The sequence below is a fragment of the Protopterus annectens genome, chromosome 4.part0 (assembly GCF_019279795.1).
Source record: "Protopterus annectens isolate FY-2018-M chromosome 4.part0, PAN1.0, whole genome shotgun sequence".
NCBI lineage: Eukaryota > Metazoa > Chordata > Ceratodontiformes > Protopteridae > Protopterus > Protopterus annectens.
In genome coordinates this window covers 982,082,258-982,097,386 of record NC_056733.1, presented here as the reverse complement: position 1 = coordinate 982,097,386, position 15,129 = coordinate 982,082,258, and the positions used below count along the sequence as shown (strand labels likewise).

Below are 15,129 nucleotides of genomic sequence, written 5' to 3'. Positions count from 1 at the left end.
CTCCTCCAGGCGCCTTCTGCAGTTAACCCCTACTGCTCCTCCAGGCGCCTTCTGCAGTTAACCCCTACTGCTCCTCTAGGCGTCAAATATGGATTGTTCATATTTGCATTAATAATTCCAAAACCATGTTACTTACAAGGTACCAGGATATTTTGTCTTGAGCCATATGTGATGGCAAAAACAACTCTATTGATATTTGACCTCTTTCAATGAGAGTTTTCTAGAACTCTAAGGTGATAACTTAGTTTTTAAAAGTTTAAGCCACGCCCACTAGGGGTTAAAGGTGCACACTCAAAAGAGCTAAAAATTCAGTGTAACTTTAGGAACAGAATGTACAGCTTGAATGATGTGTCTTAACGTTTACCTGGATGATGAGTCATAGTATTAACTTCTAAAATGTTATTTTTAATAATGCCTGACTCACTCAAGAATATACAGGTACAACTCACAGCCCATGTTAAGACAGATGGACATACAGTATTTTCCTTTACTAAGAAGACATACCCTACAACAGTCGTGCTGCATCAGCCAAACACTAGTGCAGTGGATTCTCACGGTTTGCTTTCTGGATTAGAGTGAAACAGATTGCCCACAGAGAAGACAGACAAATTCTACATGAACACTGGAGTGCATTAACTAGCTTGTCAATGGTGGAAGAAGCCTTTTCTTCCACATCTTGTAATTACAGTGTAGCTCACAATATGAGTATAATGCTGCTGATTACACAGCTGCATTAACACTTGGGTGTAGTACCATTTTAGACCGGTTAATGCAAACTGCACAAACTGCTTCACCACGCAACCTGCTGCAAATGATAAGTTAAACTGTACCAACATGTAGCTGAAACTACACTGTTAGGTACTGTGTTTAAATTTTATTTATTTAACATTTGCTAAATGGGAAAGTCCGACTTGGAACTATGCCAATTTTCAGCAGATGCCCGGGGAGAAATGCTCCAGATGCATGTCTTTGTAACATGGGAGGAAACCAGAGCACCCGGAGGAAACCCACACAAATGCAGGAAGGACATGCTGACTCTGCACAGAAGGCGCCCCAGCCGAGAATCGAACCGGAGAACCACTTGCTGTGAGGCATCAACACTACCGCTGCACCACTGCGCCATCCTGAATGTGCACTATACAGCATATATTAAAAAAACATACTAACACTGGAAAAACACTTGGTATTGCTGCAAGAAAAACAATACGCAAAAATTAAGCAGATCAGCTCAAAAATCAGTGAATGTGCTTACTGTGACAATAGTGTGTGTGTGTGTATATATATATATATATATATATATATATATATATATATATATATATGTGTGTGTGTGTGTGTGTATGTATATATATATATATATATATATATATAAAATTTACCTTTGAAATCATAACAGCTGTTCACTTCAGATGCACTACCTTAGAATAGTAGCGCTTATTCCTAGGTCCATGCCATCAGGGCTACTTGATTTCTACAGGGAAACAATGTTGTGGGACTGGATGATACCATCAGTCAATGCCTTCATCCCAAGGTAGTGCAACTCGATGTCACAGTGCACAGCATTTAATGGTAAACCTATGTATGTACAAGACAACAGTGAACTCGGAAACCTACCTGCTAGAGCAGCTTTCTACAGAGTCATAACATGTTTTACTGAAAGCTTTTTGCTCAGTCAACACACAGTAATCTCAAAACAAGTATCACCTTTTTGGGGTGGTCAAATAATATTAATCTACCACTATTCAATTTCCCTTTAAACCTGCAGTTACCCTTTTCTGACACTTTCATCATCAATTTCACTAAATTACAACATCCTGAAGAATATCACCTTATGAAACAGGGGATAATGGTTATGTTGTATACAATGCCTAAAACTACAGTATAAAAACATTGATATTTCTTTTAAACAGATATAGTCAATGCGCTTTCTAATTTGTCCTTAGAAAACATTAAAGCAGATTGTTAAACAAAAACATATTTATTAGTAGTACCTTGACCCATAACTTAATATGTATGCTTAATACACTGGCCAAATCTGACGCTACAGTAATGACAAAGATGCTGGTAACTGTCCATCTCCAGTAGCTATGCTGTTTGAGTAAATATTTTCTCTGGAAAGAAGTTCAAATAAATACTCACAGCAGCATTCAAAATATTTCTTAACGGTAGCCTTATACAAGGTAACAGTACAATACAGGGGGCAAGACCTTAGCCATTGCAGGGCAGATTGGGTATATACCATGTATTGTGTGCTGTACATGCAACTTTATGCATGCATGAATTGGTGGTCTACAAGACACTCTCTTGTATTCACTAAAACACACTATTGTACACTCAATCCGTAACTTTTTAAATGGTTAGACATATGAATTTATTTAAAGATTTGTATATGCTATAAACCAGCATTACCCAACTACAGATGGCAACAGATGCAGTGCTGAATGTTTTGTGGTGTGCTCTTATTGGACCTTCTTCGGTGCAGCTTCTCCAGATATTCCTCTGGGGTAACAGCCCATTATCCAATTTATTTGCCTCAAGGGTGACAGACTATAAACCCGTTCATTTTCCTCGGGAGTTAAGGGTCAGGTGTCACAGTCTGTTGCTATCATTTACTGTGAAAGTAGGGCTTTCTTGTTTTATGCATCTATATCCCCACCCCCAAGTATGGCTACGGTTTCTGCAACTGCCTGCTCCAAAGGTGAATGGGTGCTTTCACACATGCTAAGTCCTTACAAGTCAGGTCATCACTGTGGCTCATCTGCTACATCCCCTACAATCTTCTCTCATGTGGGTGCCAGCATTACAGCAGACTAGACCACTCCCTAGCTCCCTGCAACAGCCAATCACCATTCCCATTTGTTCCTGCCAAGCTCCTCCAGATTCCGTGTTGCTAGTGAGACATGGGTCTTTATGTCACAGTCATGGCTTCATCCCTCTATGACATGGAGCACAGAATGGTGCATCTTGAAATTCTTTAAGGATTTAGGAGCTATGTCCACACACAGTCTCCTGCTTACCATACATATGAATTTATCAGGATTATTATAATTACTGGGGAAGACAAAGTCATAGACACGTGCACTGCACCTGTCCAGAGATGTTTGGCTGTGTGGAACAACTTAAATGTTCACATTTAGCTTGTAACAGTGAGTAGTCCTCACATCTTTTATCACAAAACTTATTTAAAGATAAATGCAAAAGAAAATTCCTTTTTATAAATAACAGAGTACAGCTACAAAAATCTGATGTTCTAAACACAGACAGCTTCAAGTAAGGAGAAACAGCACCAAGTTGCACTGTACTGTTCTTGTAATGCTGTTCTCTTAAGGTAGCCTTCTGATTCAACTTTCTTCCCCAGTGAATGTCTTTTTTTCCAGTTTCAAATGCCTACTTAAAATGCAATAGCCAGTTGGCTCTCACTGTGCCAAAATCCATTAATGGCTTCCTCCAGCTTTACAGGACACGAGTGCCTCTCTTGCAGATTCCAGCAACAGTGCAGTACACCTGATGAATTAATTTCTCCACACATTTTTTACTTTTATTTACTGATGAATCCTGCTCACCACATACAGGGTCTTTATTTTATTAAAAAAATGCCCAAGGACCAGCCAGGCTTCATATTTAGTCAATAGTGCAAACAGCAGTTTCTCTTCTTGTAACATTTTCTACTACTTCAGGCTTTTCCAAGTATTGTGGATCTGAAAAAGAATGAACACATTTCATACTTAGAATTAACTCTGAAAGATTCATATACATGCAAAAACATTTGCAAAGTTTGTAAGTGAAGTATTTTTTTCCTGTTTGTTTTGCTTTTAACTTTCCCAAAACTTGGTGCACAAGACTTCCTGCTTACAATAAATTACTCTATAAAATGCATTTTGCACACATTACATGGATAACTGTAAAATCATAGCTGACACCTATTTATATTAACAACAGAATCACAGCAAAGTGCTATAAACATTTGCGCTGTTAAACTACATACATGTCAGCTGACTCAGCATTAGTTACACAACTGGTGCTTTCTTTTTTTTAGAGATGCTGGCTGGAATACTGATTTATAACCCCTGTTACAAGTGTAATGTGTCACCAATATTCTCTCTCCACTTTACCAGTTATATAACCTTCCTTTGTTACATTCAAACTGCAATATTTTATGAAGTGAATTACTAAGGATCTACATACAGCTCCCAGTGTGTTCAATACACGGTTATAAAAGGACAAGTTAATATCACTCCTTTTACTTGCGTTTGCAAATGGCTTTGTCTCATTTAATTCCTGCTACTGATAGCTGCGTAATTCATTAGTACAACACATAGCTATCAGCCAGGGTTGCCAGATGTCCCTATTTGAGCGGGACTGTCACGGGATCAACAGCCCAATCCCGAGTCCCGCATTGTCGGTTAAAATCCCAGCGAAACATCCTACGCTTTTTGATTGGCTCGTATAACGGCATATGGGCCAATCATAAATCTCAAAGCGGAGCAACTTCTATTCAATGTGGAACAGCGAGCTGTTCCGCATGAAAGACCCCCCCCCCCCTTTTTTTTGCCTTCACTTACTATGAAGGACTTTTTTTTGTATCCATACCTGTCCCTTTAGAAATCTGGTAACCCTGCTCTCAGCTTTCACAGCCCCATAGGCATAACTCAGTGCACTGAAAAGTAATTTACAGACCTTTTATGAGTTTGCAGACATTCCAGATCCTCATACACTCTTACCTCCACTTTTGAATGTGTACAGCCTCAACAGTCTGTCTAGTGACTGCAGTTAGAAATCAGGGCTAAGTAATACTTTTCATCAGTCTTTCTTCCAACTGCTCTCTGCTACTGTTCTTGCAATAATTCTCAATGTAGCAGCTGGTTCAACACTTAATGCTTCCTTTTGTAAATGTTCTTGCAATAGTTCACAATGTAGCAGCTGGTTCAACACTTAATGCTTCCTTTTGTAAATGTTCTTGCAATAATTCTCAATGTAGCAGCTGGTTCAACACTTAATGCTTCCTTTTGTAAATGTTCTTGCAATAATTCTCAATGTAGCAGCTGGTTCAACACTTAATGCTTCCTTTTGTAAATGTTCTTGCAATAATTCACAATGTAGCAGCTGGTTCAACACTTAATGCTTCCTTTTGTAAATGTTCTTGCAATAGTTCACAATGTAGCAGCTGGTTCAACACTTAATGCTTCCTTTTGTAAATGTTCTTGCAATAATTCTCAATGTAGCAGCTGGTTCAACACTTAATGCTTCCTTTTGTAAATGTTCTTGCAATAATTCTCAATGTAGCAGCTGGTTCAACACTTAATGCTTCCTTTTGTAAATGTTCTTGCAATAATTCTCAATGTAGCAGCTGGTTCAACACTTAATGCTTCCTTTTGTAAATGTTCTTGCAATAATTCTCAATGTAGCAGCTGGTTCAACACTTAATGCTTCCTTTTGTAAATGTTCTTGCAATAATTCTCAATGTAGCAGCTGGTTCAACACTTAATGCTTCCTTTTGTAAATGTTCTTGCAATAATTCACAATGTAGCAGCTGGTTCAATACTTAATGCTTCCTTTTGTAAATATTTTCACCACCAAATAAACAGTGACCCCCACTACCCTCTTGCAGTTTGTAATGTATCCATTTTAGCTTTAAGAGACTGGCAACTTTTTGCCTGTGCCACAGTTCAGTCATGCCCAAGTTCACCTCTAATATAGGCTCTAACAGATGCAGAAGCAACTGAAATAAGTAACTTAAACTTTCATCTGAGAAATTATTATGCATCTACAAAAGTCTGGAACCATATTCCTTCAAATTGATCTGTCTGAGAACTAGAAACAAGGTTCCAGAAACTTGATTTGTTACTGACTGTGGGTGAAACATCTCAAAAGTCTGAACGAGTATAGTGTTCTATGTTATGCATGCTGCAGAAAAAGAAGTCTAGAAAGCTTATAATGCATTTAGGCTTCATGACAGAGAAACAAAATACTACTGTGATGAAAACAGCAGTTTCAGACTTACTATGAGCTGAAAAAATCTGGTATACTCTCGACATTTGTTCTTCTTGAGTGTACAAAGCCCTACTGAGTCTATTGATGCTTAGGTTACTGAGTTAAAGGAATCAAGTCCACGACTGTGAACTTGGTGAATTACATTATTCGACAGTTTAAGACAATCAGATAAAGGGTGGGTTGGGTCTATATTAGATCACCAAATGCTTAAAAAAGCGAACGTTGATTGATCAACCTTATGTAAGCGAAAGTTTAAAATATCGAAGCAACAAAAACTCAATTTTTTCCTAGGGAAAGAATTCGGTTGTCCGTTTCTGTTGCTTCGATATTTTCAGTGCTGTGGTGGAAAGTTACGGGTCGGGTTCAGGTAAGTGTGCGATTGTGTGGATGTGTGTGTTAGGGCGGGTTAGGTGAGCGGGTGAGGTGAGTGTGCGATAGTGATGGACCTTAGGGTTAGGGTTTGGGTTAAGGTAAGTGGATAGTTAGTGGTGTGTGTATAGTTTAGTGTAGGGTTAGGTGTCAGATTTTAGGTGTATGTTTGTGGATTGCTGTTATTTTGGTGTGCTTGTGTGTGTATGTGTTTTGGAACAGCGATTTGTTTTCCCTAGGGAAAAAAATTCGCTGTTCTGACAGTTCGAGATTGTAAGCTTTCGCTTACATAGGGTCGATTAATCACCATTCACTTTTTTAAGCATTCTGTGATCTAATATAGACCCAATGGGTTATGGTAGGAATCACACATAATGTTAAGTAAAACATTTTGTGCATAGCGAGTAAAATTACAGCAACCCAATTTAAATGGTTTAAAGAGAAGTTTTTTGCATACAAAATTTGCTCATGGAATGGAAAGTTGAAAACACACAAAAAAAAGTAGAATTGAGTTGAGAAAAGACTAGGAAGCAAGAGAAGCAGAAGAAATGTGCGTGTAGCCAACGACTTCTGCACAAGGTGCAGCGATAACCACAACAAAAACACACACTTTGATAAAGTGGTTTAAACACCACAACAAAAACACACACTTTGATAAAGTGGTTTATAACCACAACAAAAACATACACTTTGATAAAGTGGTTTAAACACCACAGACAAAGTTATGCAGAAGTTGTGGAAAAATAATGTCAGTTTGCTAAAATGGATAAAAATGAACAACAGCATGGAACAAAGTCTCTGAAAACAAGGGTATCTGGAAAAAAAAAGTCTACATATTCAGGGCAGTTTATTTCTAGTGACAAGTGAGACATGGTAACTTTTATTGTACTGTAGCATATAATAGAGTCTAAAGGTGAGATCTCAATGAATTTAACACTTTATGGCCTGTAAATGGCCTGACATGATCAACAGAAGGTCCTACATTTCCATATCTAGTCTTTCAGTGACAGCATACAGACTGTACCACTAAGGTCAAATCCCAGGTGTTGCCACTTACACAGCTCTAAAATGGCACACATTATGAGCTATGCCACTCATTCTGACTCTCAGCATCATAGGGAGATGGCAATTCTCCAAGCTACCCATTGGACAAGAGATGTACTTTTGTAATAATGCGTGGTGATCTGTAATTTTCCAACATTTAAAGCATCACTGTACTTTATTTCATTATGCTTTGCATTTCTATTCTCAAGCTGCCTTATGTGTCTCGCATATTTTGGACAACTGTTGCACAATATACCCCGTATTTACATGGAAAAAGGTTAAGAGGGAAATCTAATTAATTATCTGGTGTGAAGTCAACACGAATGACAATTAATAAAATGACGCTTCACACACAATAAAATTCTGAGTTACACTAAAGCCAGTATCCCAGGTGATGGGTAGTAGTTAATCATATCCAACACATGCCCTTCAAGTCCATTCTAAATGGTCTAGAAGCAATGATAAAGAAATTCACAAGGACACTGGTAAATACCTCAAACTGCTTTACTGCCAGCCCAGAAAATGAGCACAGACTGACCTGCCAAAACATATGTGCAGTCACAACATACAAGGTGTGTACACTCACTTTTATGAAGCTATGCACATTACCATGTGCAGTCAACTTCACATAAGGTGTGCACTGTTACTTTTACGGAGCTATGCACAACAGATGTGCAGTCACTTCATATAAGGTGCGTACACTTATTTTTATGGAGCTATGCACAACACATGTGCAGTCACTTCATATAATGTGTGCACACTTGCTATTATGGAGTTATGCACATTACCAGTGGGAGACTCAGCAAGCCTGATACTTGATTTCTGGCTAAGGAAAGCATCAAGTGAAACCCCTTTGTTTCTTGACCCGAGCATTAAATCATAGCCTGTAAATGCAATACACATGCTGTCCATCACAGAAAAACAGAAGTGATAGTAAAAATGCTAAAATGTGAGGGTTCCACTCATCAGGAATTGTTTGCATCTTCCATGTACACTGAAACTTTGTCAGTGCAAAGTCTTACAGAAATGCTGGTCACATAATTTCTGCCTAACACTTGGGATATGCACTTGCCTAGTGTTGATCAACAAATTAAATATTTTAACACAAACAGCCACAAAACCTCAATAAGTTAGGCATGGACCTTTAACAAATCTATCAAAACACTCCAGATTAACTTAACTCTGTGTTGTGGCCACTCACAAAGTGACAAACTTGGTCCACCAGTACACCGGCCCACTATGGTTCATAGGTTCATATAATAAATTAGGGTCATAGGCAAGTACTAGTCTAGCTGCCCTTCTGTGCCACTTTAAGCCAAGCCATTTCTCTTTCAAAAGTGATAATCAAACCTTGTAACTTGGGAGTGTACGGTGAACACCGTAACCATCGTATCAACCCGTTTCACACTCAGCTAATCGGAGAAAACGCAGATCTGTAATATATAACATTAAGTATCCCGTTTTTTGCTTATTTTTACGAGTTATTTATAGTACTTTTATTGTCTGCTGCATACTTTTCTAGCTAGTTTCACTGTGTGTGAGGTATTAACTGGAAATTGTCTACATTTATTAAGCATCTGTTTGTTTTTATTGTTCTGATTTCCTGCCAAGGAGTGTTTCATATTGTTTCCCACCCTCCCTCCTTCCCTACTGGTATTGTGCTCTTATACTTGGTGGTTTGCAGCTGCCCACCCCAACTGTAAATTTGATCTGGGACACTCCTCCCAGTCTAGTGTCACTACCTCATTCTACCTAATCCAGGGAGAACATTTGAGAAGGTCAACCCACTTAGTTTCTACTCCTCCTGTCCCCGTTTCACTTTACAAAAAAAAAAAATTCTAAGCTTGTTTTCTGCCTTTCCTGCAAGTAGTCTAGTCCAGATACAGATTTGCTGTATCCAGGACTGTTTGTAAGCTTCTAAGCCCCCAAGCCTTTCTGTGTTGGAGAGAAGCCTTCTAGCTTAATTTTGTTTCTTAGAACTAGCCAGTTTTTTTAGTTTTAGCACTCAAATTTGTTTCTTTGAGCTCAGCACTTGTTCAGAACTTGTAAGCACTAAATAAGCTACAAATTACTACAGCACTCAACTTTCTTCACTTGTCTAGAGGAAAACAGTTTTTAGTACTTAATAAATAAGCACCTATCCAGGCATGTCTAAGGGTCAGCTCCCGGAGTGTTCTCCTGTCTACCTGATGAATGTGGGCATCTTGGGGCAATGCAGCAATTACCTCATATACACAGACAACCATCTCCTCCTACCACCCAACACTACAACCTGTGAGAGTTGTACTTATATAGCCAAACTGGAAGCAAAGCTCTCTTCACCCAAGACTGGACTAGACAGTCAACAGGAGAAGGTAAACACTTGCACCACACCACACTCATCACATAGTCCCTTAAAATCTACACCACCAAAACACACACACACAAACACAAAACACACACCTACATTACCAACATGGGCAACAGTGTTCCACACCAGAGGTCAATTCCTCGGTCAGATAAGACCACAAGCTAATCACCCTAGAAATCCACATCCTGCCCCCACCCACCATTAGGGAAACCACCGTAAAAAATTTCTCCAAAGCCAACTTCACGTTTCTTTAGACAGAAGAGGCAAACTTCACGACACCCATGCTGATGGACAATAGAAGTACAACTGCTGAATCCTACACAAATGCACTTTATAAGCACTTACACAAGTGCATGGATCTTGCAATCCCTAATAGAACCAAGATGCTATCCTCCAAAAAAAGGAAGCCAATCTGGTGGTCCCCTGCCATAAACAAACTCTAAAACAGAAGAAAGAAACTGTTGCAAAAGAGAGTAAAATCCCATGATTGGAGGAACTCCCTGGTCAGCCTCAGTAAGAAGCGGAGATCCCTCATAAAATCCTCAAAAGCTAGTTATGAAAACAAAATCGCCACTGATTCTAAAGACAACCACAAAGCATTCTATAGCTATGTCAAGAATCTCAATGGCAACATTCAGAAAGGCTCTGAGTTACAGCACAATGGCATTAAATATACAGAACCAACTGATATTGCCAACATCCTGGCAGATAGGTTGAGTGCTAACTTTACCCCCCTCTCATCCCTTAAAGGGCCCATTTCTATACCGGAAGAATGCAAAGTTCCTGTAACCATGGCTGCACAGGTAAAAAACAAACTCTCCAAAGCCAAGAACACAGCATCCATGGGACCTGACAACATCCCAGGCTGCGTTCTATATGAACTACAGAACAAACTGGTACCCCACCTAAGTACCATGTACAATCATAGCCTCACCTCAGGCTTTGTGCCCACTGAATGCCGTGGGGAGCCACAATGGACCCCGGGAACTACCGCCCCATTAGCCCGACAAGCCTGGTCTGCAAGGCTATGGAATGTATCATCATGGAACTTATAAACAATGACACTGGTAATTGCCAAACTCTGAACCCCACCCAATTTGGGTTTGTAAAAGGCAGATCATGTCTCCTAAACCTGGCAGACTTCTTTGAAGCGGTCACCAAAGCCGTACAAGAGAGTAAGGTGGTTCACACAGCCTATCTAGATCTCACCAAGGCTTTTGACACCAACCCTCACTCTGGAATTATAGATAAACTCACTAAACTAGGTATACATCCCTATGTCATAAGATGGGTTGCCAACTGGCTCACTGACAGAACCCACACTGTGAAAGTAGCAGACTCCAAATCCAACTTCAGATAAGAGACAAGTGGAGTACCACAGGGTTCAGTCCTGGGTCCTCTCCCGTTTGGTTATCTACTTCTCTGAAGTACAGACTAACACAGAAGGTCTTTGGCTAATGAAATTTGCAGATGACTGCAGACTAGGAGCCATAATCAAAACTCCTAATGATGTGGACATCTTACAAAAGGGCCTCACTGAGAGAGATGCCTGGTGTCAAAGCCATGGCCTCAAGCTCAGTGCCAAAAAGTGCATTGTCATTTCTTTTGGTACAAACTCTGTACCCATGAACTACCACATAGGCAGTAGTCTACTTAACACCAAAAGTATGATAAAAGACCTTGGAACACAGGTGGACAGTAGCCTCTCCTTTGATAATCACATCGCCACAGCAGTCAGGAAATTCTTCTACACAGCACACCTCATCACAAAAGGTTTCTCATCCAGGAAAAAGAGGTCATTGTTCCCCTGTACTCGTCACTCATTAGACCCATTATAGAGTACAACGCCCCTTTTGGTATGCACCTCACAAGACATCTACAACAACTGGAAAGGCTGCAGAAATACCTCACAAAGATGATTACCGGCCTCAAACAGATGCCCTACGCAGACCGTCTCAAAAAACTCCATCTTTACTCCATCGCATATCGCCTACTCAGAGATGATCTCTGCCTAACATACAAACTATGTGAAACCCAGAGCTATTGGACATGCTCCACGTAAAGAAATCCCTCTGAGCTACATGCTCTAGGGACCTAAACCTTGTCACCACAATAAACAGAGCATGCTGGAGGGATAGATTCCTGTTCCAGAAACTTCCCATACTCTGGAACAAACTACATATCAAACAAAGCTCCTCATTAGCACTCTTCAAGAAAAATCTTGATGATTGGATGGGAGATAGGAAATTCAGCTCGACAGGAGCACAGGAAAATAATTTTCTTGGGTGGTGAAAGCCAGGATACCTTTTGGCTAGGCTTATATAGCCCCTAGAGCCAATAGTCTAGTACCTACCTATGAACCCCCAACACTGGCTGTTTATTACCAGGAATTATTTTCTAAGAGTGTGCACCTAATTAAAAAAAATGAAAATTCATAAGCAACCAGACAGCAAGTCTTAAACAAGTTCACCTATGAGATATTGGAGGTTCTCACTGCCTGCCCCATTATCACCCCCTGACACCTACACAAATGCATATACACACTTGTCTACATATTGGCAGATTTCCCAGGAATTACACACCATAACATATGTACCATCCTTAGCTCTTACTATGTTTCTCACTCAGCACAGCAGTAAGCTCCTAATAAGTCTGTAGAGTTCCTAAATGAGTCACACAAGCTTTGAGCAAAACAGGGATTTGTTTGCAACGGACTCGTTTAGGCAATGACTGCTGCTTATAGTGCAATGTTTACTGCTGTTGTAATTTAGCTGCAGAAAGCAAGGTACAGTTGCATAACAACTTACCATGACAGTACAGTCCTACTGATTAATGTTGTAGTATTCATTACAAAAAGAGATATCCTGTCAAGGGTAGCCATACGTGTGGCATACTAGCTGGAACCAAAAGTGGTGTATGCACCTCATACCTGTTCATGAATATTCATGCTGTAAACACAGCTCAGTATGTTCCGTCTTCCCTGTTCGGAAGCAATTTTCTAAAACTTCAAATTTTTTAAAGGCTGCAAAACAAACTTTTCTTTTCATACATAACAGTCTGCATGCATAAGCTATATGGGTCCTACCCCTAGGACCATCTAGATGCACAAAGCTAAAGGATGCACAGCTCCATGGAAACAGCTGCAGTGTAAAAAGCTTTAGAACATTTTTTGCCTAGAAGGGAGGCAAGAGCCCTAAAAGAATAATGCTAGGAAAAAAATTAACAGTAAAATAAGCAAAAAAGTTGAAAACCTCCATACCCTGGCAACACAAAAACAAGACAAACAAAAAAGGGGGTTGGAGGAGAGGGGGCTACTGCAACAATTAACTATTAGAATATCTACTGTTATGTTAAGATTATTTACACCATTCTGCCATACTGAATACAGACATCACTGCTCAGGTAGCCTAAACTATATGGGTAGATTACCATAGCTTACAAAAACAAAACAAGAGGGGAGGCCAATAAACCAAGACTCCAGGAGTCCCTGGAGAGTGGTCCTATCAAAGCCTGTTCTGGACCTGAAAAAGAAAGCCAATTTGGAGAACTTTAGGAAAGTGTGTACAGAGGACCATGTTGCTGTCTCTAGAATACTTCGAGTCCACTCTTTTCTATAACGCCATGGAATGGGGCCCTATCCCTGTTTGGAAGTGGGGTACTACAGTAATAACAAAAAGCAGTAGCATGAAACACCCGCTGACACTGGCCACCTGCTCCTCTTACCTTCATAGGAGCTAAACAGATCATCAGGTTTCCTAAGGCTCATGTTTTGTCTAGGCTCCAGCTGAGACGGCTACTGACACGCAGGGAGAGAGGCGTCTTTTCTGCCTTCTTTGGTTAAGGAAGGAAGACTGTGAGGTAAGTAATGTGGCTTAAACCAAACTCTGAGACAGCTTTAGGCATAAAGCTATAACTTATTCTCAAAGAAACCCTGTTCTTGTGAAAAATTAGGTAGGATTGATTCACCTTAAGTGCTTGTGACATCCTCTAAGCAGGTGTCAGAGCAATGCTAAAACATACTTCCATGTGAAGAACCTCAAATCAGCTTGATGACCTGGCTCAAATGGAAACAGACTGACCTTTTTCAAGCATAAAGTTAAGTTTCCGAGGAGGTGCCACCTGTTTCATAGGTGGGTGAATATGCAACACCCCTTTCAAAAACTGTTCAACCAATGTTTCACAAGGAAGGGAGGGGGAACAAAGGGCAGTTAATCAGAAAAGGGTGACAAGTGTAACTTGATAGGGAAATATGAAAGACCATTGGGACAGCAATTCAGAAAATAATGAAGAACCAGAGGAAACAAGGCCATGGCCGGGCACTTCTATGGGCTAGGCTTGTAAAGGCTCCAGGGCCATTAGCCTAGTACACACCTTTGAAACTATGAAGGAGGTCCTGGGTTCTTGCACTGGCACCAATTACAAATCTTCTCCACGTGCATATACAGGATTTCCTTATAGCAGTTTTTTTTTTAACTTCTTTAGTACATGTGACATGTCATCAGAAAAAAAGCCCAAAAGGTATCACAACTCTTTCATCCAAGCACTTAGCTGAAGAGTTTTCAGGTTGGGTTACATTAATCAATTCTGTCTTTCCTGACTAAATACAGTCTGTGGAGAAGCCTGAGGCAACTGTCTATGGCAAGAATGAAAAAAAGGGAGTCACAATCATAATTTTTGGGGTGTCATAGATCTTCAGAAGAACCCCATACATCAGTGGAAAGAGTGAAAAGCATACAGAAATATTACAGACCATGGAAATGAAAATGCATTTATCTTCCATGACATTTGCAGAATGTCCTGGAGCAGAATTATTTTAGTTGTCTGTTCTGAAAGGAGGCAGAGAGATCTACAGACCTACCTGAAATGTCTCTACAGTTGGATCAATTCATGGAAGACCTCAGGATGAAGTTTACATTCATATGGGGGGTGCCCTGGTCCTGTTAAGTTTGTCTGCAAATTTTGCTCTCATGGGATGTATGAAGCCTGGAGTCAAAATGAGCTACATTGCTATCTCCTAGGCTGTCACAGACAGTCTGCAAAGACGATAATATTTTCACCCACAAAGCAAGCGGTAAACAGCTTTACCTGCTCACTTTGTGTTTTTTTACATTACTTTTCCTTTCTTTACATGGTTTACACATAACATTTTTTACCCCCTTGTTTGTTGCTGTCTGGGAAAACTTGCAGATAACCTAGGGACCAGAGATGATTTAAGGCTTACAAAGCACTGACAACTGTCTGACATTTATGTGCTTGTCTATCAGTCTACAAGCTCTAACAGAGCTTGATATTTTACCTTTTAGAAACTGCTCCCCACATCAGGTCTGGAGTGTCTCGAGTGACTGACTAAAGTGGGTTGGAAGTTTTGGACTGCA

The 15,129-nt window shown here is 40.0% G+C and overlaps 1 long non-coding RNA gene across 1 annotated transcript in view; it reads right to left on the bottom strand.

Moving 5' to 3' along the window:
* Positions 1-1,962: 1,962 nt before the first annotated feature.
* The window catches only part of LOC122799709, a 94,785-nt gene continuing 81,618 nt past the window's right edge, over positions 1,963-15,129 (bottom strand). Inside the window, exon 2 of the long non-coding RNA XR_006364495.1 lies at positions 1,963-3,698. This is a non-coding gene — a long non-coding RNA (uncharacterized LOC122799709). The remainder of the gene's footprint in view (positions 3,699-15,129) is intronic.